The sequence below is a fragment of the Triticum dicoccoides genome, chromosome 3B (assembly GCF_002162155.2).
Source record: "Triticum dicoccoides isolate Atlit2015 ecotype Zavitan chromosome 3B, WEW_v2.0, whole genome shotgun sequence".
In the NCBI taxonomy this organism is placed as follows: Eukaryota; Viridiplantae; Streptophyta; class Magnoliopsida; order Poales; family Poaceae; genus Triticum; species Triticum dicoccoides.
In genome coordinates this window covers 135504535-135514436 of record NC_041385.1, presented here as the reverse complement: position 1 = coordinate 135514436, position 9902 = coordinate 135504535, and positions in this window count along the sequence as shown.

The window sequence follows — 9902 nt, the reverse complement described above, 5'->3', positions numbered from 1 at the left end:
GTAAGGTGGACAGGATTAAACTACCAAGTCTTCTATTGCAAAGTACTAGTACATAATAAAAGCATCAAACAAACATATATCTATGTCCTATGGTCACTGCATTGTCTTGTCAAATCAAAATAGAGACACAGTTCAAATCATATCAGTTCAAGACAAAGCAGCCGTGAAAGAATACAAAGCGTGGGAAACTACATGACACAACAAGGTTTCAGATGGGTACCACGGGTCTACATGTACAACAACACTATTGGCTCTATTGTGATGCTAGTAATGTGCATGATATGAGAAGTCAACTGTATACAAAATTGAAATTGAAATCAACAGAGCTATTGATAAGAGCAAACCTGTTAAAGAAACATGCGTGAACATACCTGCTGTGCCATTGGAGTTTCGATTGGATCCTTCAATTTAAAAATAAGTTTGTATGAGTAAATACAGTGATACAAGAGCAAAGCAGTATGCACGATAGCAATCATAGTTAAAAAGGCGCGCCTAAGCGAGCGCTTAAGCGCGCCTAGGCTCTAGGTGTTGGCAAAACGCATTACGCATAACTACGCTTAATCTGTGCATAACTGCGCATAAGCATGCGCTTTGGTCAGTAAAGCGCAAGGCGGTGGCAAAACGCACAATTAACGCCTAGCGCTTGTTTGAACTATGATAGCAATGGAAACTTAAATTAGAAAGTTGTTCTTCAGGTTTAGGCACTTGTTCTACATGAATAGAGTACAGTAAGACGCAAAAATATAGTACTTACAATTAGAAAATGAGCTCATAGAACTTACCACATTCTTGGTTCGGGACCAGTACAGAACAAGACGTTCCCAGTCATCGTCCAGTAAATGTGTCTCAGGAGAACGTAAGGGAATTTGATGAGGTTCTTTGCCGGTGAAGTACGTTTTCTTCAGGTAATTCCGATACTACCAACAAGCATTCTTGAAGATAGCAGAGGTATTAGCACATGTTACCTCATCCCGAGTTTCCAAATCGGTCATTCTCTATAGAGGAAAATGGGAAAATTCGCTGTATTATAACCATCATGGAGGTAGGATGTATGGGACAAAGCAAAGTAATTGCCATGAATAACATTACTTACACATAACTCCTGGACAAACACTTGCAACTGGCATTTTCCTTCATCTTTAGTATAATATTTAACAACATCAAATGCGATAGCTGCTAAACTACGACTAGCTGGTTGTGCTTCCTCCACAGGAATAGGCATACTAACTAGTGGAGTTGGGGTTCGCCGTGGTAAGACTGGCCCTTTGGGCAATGGAGTTGCCTTACTAACTGCTCTTGTTTGGGAGCTCTGTGGTGGAGATGGTGCTGTGTCAACAGGAACTGGGTTACTATCTGCTGGGGTTGGGGTTAGATTGGGTGAAGCTAGTTCTCTGTCCATCGTAGTAGGGGTACAATCTGTGAGAGTTTGGGTTATGTGTGGTAGGGCTGGTTCTCGTGCATGTACAACCGGGGTGCTATCTCCACCAAGAGGTAGCACTATTTTATTTGAAGACCGTGTTTTTAGTCCGCTAGATACTGGCATCACCCTCTCCAATTCAAATGGCTGATAAATAGGAAACATAGTTGAATATGCAGACATTGTATGAGAGACAGATGCAATAGATAGTGTGGAAAAAAGAGGGCATGAAATAGTTGACATGTATATTGTTTAACTAAAATGGATAGCGTGACATAATTTCACATATATGATGTCTATCTAAACAGGATAGCATAGCATAACATAATTCAAAGATATGATGAATAACTAAACAGGATCGCATGACATAATTCACCTACATGTTATCTAAGTAATCAGGATCGCATCATTTAATTCACATATGTGATTTATATGCTAAACAGAGGACATTCGATATGATGTCTGAACTAAAAACATGGTGTTGAATATTGTGTATATGATGTCTAAACTATGCAATGCAAGACACCATATGCATGATACGAGCATTATAACCATGCCAAGTTAGAGCATACACCTCGGTGGGGGAATAGGACTGGTCATCTGTCTCTGAATCCATCTCTAAGGAGCTATCGGGACCCAACAAGAGATCTGCTTCGACAGGTAGCACTGTCTGCTCTGAAGGCCTTGTTTTCACTCCAGATTTTTCCATCTCCCTCCCAAATGGCCGATTCATAGGAAGAGTAGTTTAATGTATAAACATTGTCGACAAATGGAAATGTAATGAAGAAAAGGATGGGAAATATATCATTCAAATATATGATGCCTGGTTAAACAGGATGGCATTGCACATTTCACATATATTATGGCTGGCTAAAAGACATGAGACTGCATAATTCCCATATATGATATAGAAACTAAACAGGTGGCATTATAGAACATGTCTAAACTAAGCAGATGACATATATGATGTCAAAAGTAGGCACTACAAGGCAACATATGCATGATATGACTAACATCATTATGCCAAGGTAGAGCAAACACCTTGGGGGTAAATAGGAGTGGTCAACGGCGTCTGAATCCGCCTCAGAACAGATATCTTCCTCTGGATTACAATCTGGAGAGGGGTAGAGAGGGTTTGCCATTGAACCCACCATGGAGCGATGCCTGCATGACATTGTATTGCCACGCAAAACTCTTCTCTTTTTCTCTACATGTTCAGCATGACTGTGTACAATATCTGACATGCATACGAAAAAAAATATGATGAGATTATGTAAGGATAGCATGCGGAAATTTAGAGTTATGGCAACAACCAGTGGATGGATCCAAAAATAATGATAGCAGGCGGATGATTGCTTTAATTTAATAAAAAGACAGATGATGATTGCTTTACTATTTGTTTCCCACCCAAGATGAACAACATAGGCCTACCCTAGGTGAACCAGATATTAGACATAGACACTATTCATTGCTTCCTCGATATGTGCCCCACAGCTAATTTATAACTCAAGTTTGAACATTAATTTGGACCTGACTTGGAGTCCAAGAGGTGAATAGGATGATAAAGTAGCAGGTAATTTTAAGCAATGCATAACATAAGCAGAAACAAAAGAGTGCGACCTCTCTTGTGGACCCATGTACTCCTCAGGTTCATCTGCAGAGTCGATGATGGTGATGCCGTTGCGGTGGGTGCCGGCGGCAAGGAAGGAGATCTGAGGCGGCGAAGGACGGTCAGGAGTCGTGATGTCTGGTTTGGTGGATGCTTCTGTCGATTGAGCAGCGCGGGTGAGGTGGACGATGTCACGGCAGGAGCAGGATAAACCACACAAAGTTCCCTTCGACACCTACCTGTAATTGATGTAATTCTGTAAGGGCTCATTTGGCTTGCATGATTCTAAAAATGCAGGGATAGGAAAAACACCAGAATAGGATAGGAATGCACATGGTAAACAGAGCATTTGTAAACACAGGATTTCTGTCAACTTGGGTGTTTGGTTTATAGGAATTGGAAGAGCAGAGGAATGCAAAGAAACATGGCCAAAATAAAGTGAAACCATATGAAAGCGTGTACAGGTAGAATGTTATTTTGCCACTAATGCACTTGGTCTTGTGTTCACGCATAGGATTTTGAAAAGTAGGTCCAGGTGGATTTATTGCTTCATTCCTTTCAACAAAATGCATGAATAATTGAATAGTAGAGTGCCATTGGAAAATTCCCTATTGCTATATGTTTTTGTTGAACCAAGATAGCCCTAATGGATCGACATGAATGTATACTAATAAGTGATGCAACAAGTGTACAACCTCTTTGTCGTAGTCGTGTCGACCTCAGCATCATTGGGTTGGTCGCTGAAGCAGTTGAGGCAGAGGTGGCTCTCGGAGGTGTGGAGGAAGATCTGAGGAATTTGTAGACGGCGTCCAGGGCACTGCTCTGTTGTGATGGATCGTTCTGTCGTTGGAGCAGCTTCGGTGAGACGTAAGATGTCAAGGCTGAAGCAGCACAAGAAAGACATCGTCAATCTCAAGTGGGATTCTAATAGCATCTCCAATAGATGATGTAAAATATGTGTAAAATTTACATCACCAAAAACCACCTGACTACAACAGATGAGGTAAAAACTGTTGACTCTGAACTTAACTGTCGAAACTGAAATTTACTGTGGAATCTGAATGTTACTGTCGAAACTGAACGCAATGGTAGCAGAGAGGCACTTGACATGTAGTTTAGGGAGGGCATGCAGTTCATCTTCAACCTGCACCCCCCTGAGCCACCAGCCACCACCGGCCGAACCGCCGGCCCCAACGCCGCCTCGCTGCCCGAAACAACTCCCCACCGCCGGTGCGCCGCCGCCCCGGCCATCCCTCTAGGCCCCCTGCCCCCACCCTGAATCCTAAGATAGATAGTGGGGTACCTCTCCAGCGAGCCCCCGTCCCTGCTGCGGGTGGTTCTTCCTTAACTTCGGTGAGCCCCCCACCCCTTGAAAATCGACTGACCCAAAAGTTGATTCAGTCGACTGAAGTGTAGCTAAATCGGAGCAGAGCAGCAGCATGAGCGAGGGGGAGAGCAGCAGCAGAAACACTAGCGAGCGAGCAAGAGCCGGAGCAGCAGCAACTGGGCAAGCGAGCGATTGAGTGAGAGCCGGAGCAGTAGCAGCAGCGCGAGTGAGCGAGCGAGAGCCAAAGTAGAAGTAGCTGGGCGAGCGAGCGATCGAGTGAGAGACGGAGCAGCAGTAGCAGCGCGAGCGAGTGAGAGCTGGAGCAACAGCAACAAATCCAGCTGGTATGGACGCCGCCGCCGAAGGGGCCTTGCACTGGGGGAGAGCTTCCATGGATATGTCGCCCGTGGTGCAGACTTCAAGGTAGCCGCTCCATGGGGGTGCGGGATGGAGCACCGTCGGTGCCGGGTGAGGGAGTCCTGGATTAGGGGGTATCCGGACAGCCGGACTATATACTTTGGCCGGACTATTGGACTATGAAGATACAAGATTGAAAACTTCATCCGTGTCCGGATGGGACTCTCCTTTGCGTGGAAGGCAAGCTTGGTGATTCAGATGTTAGATCTCGTTCTCTGTAACCGGATCTATGTAACACTAACCCACTCCGGTGTCTATATAAATCGGAGGGTTTAGTCCGTAGGACAACAACAATCATAATCATAGGCTAGCTTCTAGGGTTTAGCCTCTACGATCTCGTAGTAGATCAACTCTTGTAATACTCATATCATTAAGATCAATCAAGTAGGAAGTGTGGTATTACCTCCATCGAGAGGACCCAAACCTGGGTAAACATCGTGTCCCCAGCCTCCTGTTACCATTAGCCTTAGATGCATAGTTCGGGACCCCCTACCCGAGATCCGCTAGTTTTGACACCGACATTGGTGCTTTCATTGAGAGTTCCGCCGTGTTGTCGCGATAAGGCTTGATGGCTCATCTCGTTGTCAAGGACAACATCACCTGTAGGGGAGCCTTGGCTCTAGGCCAAACTCCCCGACTAGGCGACTTCATCATGACCGCCCGATCGGCTGTCACACCGACGATGACTTCTCAGGTCATCAAAAACAGCCTCCACGTTAATTCGGAACTCGCCGAACAGATGGATCCAATGGAGCTCTGCTCCCTTAATGAGCTCTTGGATCGCATTGCCGCTCTAGGTATCGCTACGGACTATGATCGGATTGGGCTTAAACCCGACCAAAGGGAGATTAACTCTCCGCCGGTCACCCATGAGATAGCGGTAGTGGAAGAGCAACGCATGGATTCTCCCTCTATTTTGAGGATGAACTATGTCCGGATTTCCGAGCTCTCCAAGCCGGATACCCATTCGTGGGAGGACATGACTCAAACCCAGAACTTAGAATCAGGCGGCGGGCCAGAAAAATTGGGCAACATCCCGGAGCCCAAGCTGCCAAGCTCGGAAGCTTCTCTGCCCCTGGGTCTCAGATCGGGTCAGGGTTCGGACTTAAATCTACCCACCCGCCCAGATTTAATCAATCTTTCCCATATCAGAAAAGAGCCCCAACAGACAGTACATCACTACTGGGCCAGATTCCTCCTTGTGATAAACAAGGTCAAGGACTGTCGCGAGGAAGACACAATCTCATTCTTTTGCAAAAATTGCATGGACAAGGGGATCCTCAATGCTATAAGTCGCCGTGACATAGTACACTTCACTGACTTAGCGACCATAGTGCAGAAGTACTGTGTAATGGAAAGTGCCTGGAGAACCCAAACAAACTTATGGGATAATCCGGCTCTCAATAAACCCTTCGTCCGAACTAAAAGGGTAAACTCTCGCAAGTCACCCGATTCAATTACCAAAAAACCAAGGCCCGGTGCAGGGCGTGGAACCGTATTGGAGGAATGGCTCAATGGGCCATGCAAAATTCACAGCACACAGGATATCATACCAACACATAGCCTTAGAGCATGTTGGATACTCCGGCAGGTAGCGAAGAGCGGCGAGGATCTCCTCATCAACCATACTGCAGAACAACATCCCGCCGAGAATAACAATGCGATACTGACAGTCTTCGAGACTTTCACCTCAAATAATAGGTGCAAGCGGGCTCTCTGTAGCCTCGCCGAAGTTTGCCATGTGGCAACAATAAATCCGTGGAATGACATGGCTATAACTTTCAATGCCAGTGACGAACCTCAATTCCGAACAGTCCGGGCACCAGCCGCTTTGGTCCTTAGTCCAATCGTGGACGGCTTCCGGCTCACTAAAGTGCTTATGGACGGCAGAATCGGATTAAACCTCATCTACGAGGAAAGCCTCAACAAGATGGAAATTGACAAGAGCCGCATTGAGCGAAGCAGCACGACCTTCAGGGGAATCAACCCTAGTCGGGAGGCATGATGTGCGGGAAAAATCACACTGGATGTGGTATTTGGCATGTCGGAGAATTACAGGTCCGAAGAAATAACATCCCAAGTGGCCCTATTCAGCAGCGGATACCACGCCCTCTTAGGGCCGGATGCATTCACGAGCTTTCAAGCTATACCCCATTACGGGTACATGAAGCTCAAAATGCCTGGGCCCAATGGAATCATCATTCTATCTAGTGATCTGGACGTCGCACTCCACGTCGAAACTAAGACCGCCGCGCTGGCCCTCGAGGCATTATTAGAAGCCCTCGCGGCCGAAGAACTAACCTCGCTGCGCTCCACAGTGGATAGGGACGATGTGATACTCGATAAACGACCCAAGTCCACCTCTTTCAAACCAGTGGACGAGATAGTCAAATTCCAGGTCCACCCAATGGACCCCACAAAAACAGCTTCCATTGGGACACAGCTGAACCCCACAATAGATGCCGCACTGCGAGATTTCTTGTGTGAGAATTGGGACATTTTCGCCTAGCATCCTTCAGACATGCCAGGCATCCAACACAGACTGGCCAAACACAGCTTAAATACACTGAAGGGATATAAGCCGGTCAATTAGACTCTTAGGCGCTTCTCAGAGCCTAAACGGCAAGCCATGGGAGAAGAGCTAGCTAAGTTACTCGAGGCCGGATTCATCATAGATATAAAACATCCGGATTGGCTAGTGAGGGAGTCCTGGATTAGGGGGTGTCCGGATGGCCGGACTATGACCTTTGGTCGGACTCCCAGACTATGAAGATACAAGATTGAAGACTTCGTCCCGTGTCCGGATAGGACTTTCCTTGGCGTGGAAGGCAAGCTTGGCGATTCGATATGAAGATCTCGTCCCATTGTAACCGACTCTGTGTAACCCTATCCCTCTCCGGTGTCTATATAAACCGGAGAGTTTTAGTCCGTAGGACGAACAACAATCATACCATAGGCTAGATTCTAGGGTTTAGCCTCTCTGATCTCGTGTTAGATCAACTCTTGTACTACCCATATCATCAATATTAATCAAGCAGGAGTAGGGTTTTACCTCCATCGAGAGGGCCCGAACCTGGGTAAAAACATCGTGTCCCTTGTCTCCTATTACCATCTGCCTAGACGCACAGTTCGGGACCCCCTACCCGAGATCCGCCGGTTTTGACACCGACACTGTTGCTTTCATTGAGAGTTCCTCTGTGTCGTCAGCATCAGGAAGGATGCCGCACCCCATCTTTAAAGACAACGTTGTTGCTAAAAGAGCTTTGGCTGTCGGCCAAACTCTCCGGCTAGGCAGTTTTTTAATGACCGCCTGTTCGGCCGCTGCGCCAACGATGACCTCTCGGGTCATCGAAAGCAATCTCCACATCAGCTCGGAACTTGCCGAGCAGTTAGATCCGATGGAGATCTCTTCCTTAAATGAGCTCTTTGGATCGCATCGCCGCCCGGGAGTCGCTACAGATTATGGCCAGATTGGGCTTAAACCCAATCTGAGAGAGATTGACTCTCCCCGGGTCACCCACCACGTTGAAGTGGTGGAGGAACAATGCGGCGAATCTTCACCCATCCTAAGGACCAGATGTGTCCGGATTCCTGATCCCCCCAAGCCGGACATCCGCGGAGGGGAGGACGTCACCCAAGCCCTGAACCTAAAGCCAGGCAGCAGGCCTGATTCATTGGATAACGTCCAATAAAACAAGCTTCCGAGTTCGGAAATTTCTTGGCCCCTGAGTCTTAGATCGGGCGAGGTTCCGGATTTAAATCCACCCGCCCACCCAAATATAAGGGATCTATCCCAAATTTGGCAAGAGCCCAGGGAAACAGTACACCATTACTGGGCCAGATTCCTCCTGGTTATGAACAGGATAAAGGACTGCCGCGAGAGGGATGCAATTTCATTCTTCTGCAACAACTGCACGGACATCGGAATCCTCAATGCCATAAGTCGCCGCGAAATTACACGCTTCGCCGACTTGACATCCATAGTATGAAAGTACTGTGCGATAGAAAGCGTTCGGAAAACCGAAAAAAAAATCCTGGGACAATCCAACCCTGAATACAATCCCAGTCCGAAACAAAAGGGCGCATTATCGCCAGGCACCTGGGCCAAACAGCAAAAAAAACCTCTATAGGGTATGGAACCGTACTGGAGGGATGGCTCAATGGACCCTGTAAAATTCATAGTATAGAGGACATCACACCAACTCATAGCCTTAGAGCATGTTGGATACTCCGGCGGGTGGCCAGAAGTGGCGAGGAGCTTCTAACTCCAGAATCCGCAGAGCACCACCCCAGAAATGCCAGTACGGTGTCAACAGTCTTCGAGACTTTCGCATCAAACAATGTGAGGAAACGAACGCTCCGCAGCCTTACCAAAGTCTACCAAGTAGCGACAATAAACCCATGGAGTGACACGGCTATTACCTTTAATGCCAGTGATGAACCTAAATTCCGGACAGCCCGAGCACCAGCCGCACTAGTCCTCAGTCTGATAGTGGACGGCTTCCGGCTTACAAAGGTACTCATGGACGGTGGCAATAGATTGAACCTCATCTATGAGGAAACCCTGCGAAAAATGGAAATAGACTGGAGCCGCATTGAGCGAAGCAACACAACCTTTAGAGGAATAATCCCCAGCCGGGAAGCGTGCTGTTCAGGAAAAATCACACTGGATGTGGTGTTCGGCACACCGGATAATTACAGATCCGAGGAGGTCACATTTCAAGTGGCCCTGTTCAGCAGCGGATACCACGCTCTGTTAGGGCGAGAAGCATTCACAATTTTTCAAGCTATACCCCATTACGGGTACATGAAGCTCAAAATTCCCGGACCCAACGGAATCATCACTCTTGCTAGTGATCCGGACACAGCGCTCCGCGCCGAAAACAAGACAGCCGAATACGAGGCCCTTCTACATGGCCTCCGGATGGCAGTCTCCATGGGCATTCAACGCCTAGAGGTGCGTGGGGATTCGAACCTCGCGATATCCCAAATAAACGAAGACTTTGATGCCAAAGATCCAAAAATGGCAGCTTATCGCAACGCCGTCCTAAATATGTCAGCTCGGTTCGAAGGGCTGGAATTCCACCATATAGCCCAGGAAAATAATCAGGCAGCAGACGTCCTGGCACGCA